Source organism: Trachemys scripta, chromosome 2, assembly GCF_013100865.1.
Source record: "Trachemys scripta elegans isolate TJP31775 chromosome 2, CAS_Tse_1.0, whole genome shotgun sequence".
Lineage (NCBI taxonomy): Eukaryota > Metazoa > Chordata > Testudines > Emydidae > Trachemys > Trachemys scripta.
The window spans coordinates 233,134,028-233,135,281 of record NC_048299.1 but is presented as its reverse complement, the minus strand read 5'-3'; positions in this window follow the sequence as shown (position 1 = coordinate 233,135,281).

Sequence of the window (1,254 nt, the reverse complement as noted above, 5' to 3'; positions counted from 1 at the left end):
TTTCTCCTCCCTTTGTTCTCACAGATGATTATCTATGTGGATCGTGAGGTGCACAAAGGCATCTAGGCCCGTTGGCATCTCTATACGGGCCAGTTCATCTTTGATTTATTCCCGCAAGCCCCATTGGAACTGGTATAGCTGTGCTCCTTCGTTCCACTCTGTATCTGCTCTGAGGTAGTGGAAGTGCTCTGCATAGGAGGCCTCTGTGCGTTGCCCCTGCTGGAATCCCATCAGTGCGGGTCATTGAAGATGGTGGACATCAATTGGAGAAAAGCATCTCAGTCTGACAGAACTGGCCTATTGCCTTCCAGCAAGGGGACGACCCAGTCTAAAGCATCTACTGTCAGCAGGCTGCTATAAATCTATCATCAATGAGTAAAAAATTGTATTGAATATTGTAATGAGTAAAAAAATGGTAGGATGGATTTTATTTCTGCCAAATGATCAATGACAGGGTAGTTGGAGAAGCTAAAATTATGTAACAACGAGACTGATGAGTAATGGTTTCTGAGCTGTAGCATTGTATGACATAAAACCTTAACCAGCCCAGCCTCTTTTGACAGCCTCCCATAAATTTACCGATGGGAGTTACTGAAATTAGTTGCATGTCAAAGCTTTGCTTGGATTGGAGAAATGCTGTGGAAGTTTGGTTTTTTTGCTCTTGCTCTTCTAGGTTCTGAAGCATGTGTGTGAGAGCTTTGCTGAATCAAGGCCCTAATGCTTACTTGAGATCACTTGAAGACAATTCTGAAACATTTCTCAGATTGAAATGTTTAGCCATTAATCTTCCAAATTTGCATGGTACAGTAGCCATTCCCAGGAATTTTTGCTTCCTTTGGTGCTAGATATTTTTATCCAGCTATTAGGGTTTGTCTATACAAACGCTTAGTTCGTGACAAGCTGGGACATAAATCTACCCTGCATTAAGTGTCTGTATGGAACCTGCTGCTGCACATTAAAAGTTTCCTAGCTCACTTTAATCTACTTCTGTTTCAAAGCAGGTCGCTCAGTGCACACTCTAGAACTTTTTACAGTAGATTTACACCCCAGTTTGCCATTAATTAGGTGTTTGTAGAGACAACCCCTTAGCAGCTACCATGGAACTGCTAAAACCAATAACTTTAATTACATAGGATCAGCTTTAAATAGGCCAGTGAGTGACCTGTTGCTGCTCCACTGAAGTCAGTGAGTGTATTGTAGGGTTACCATATTTTGTGCCTCCAAATGGAGGACACTCCCCGGGGCCCCGCCCCC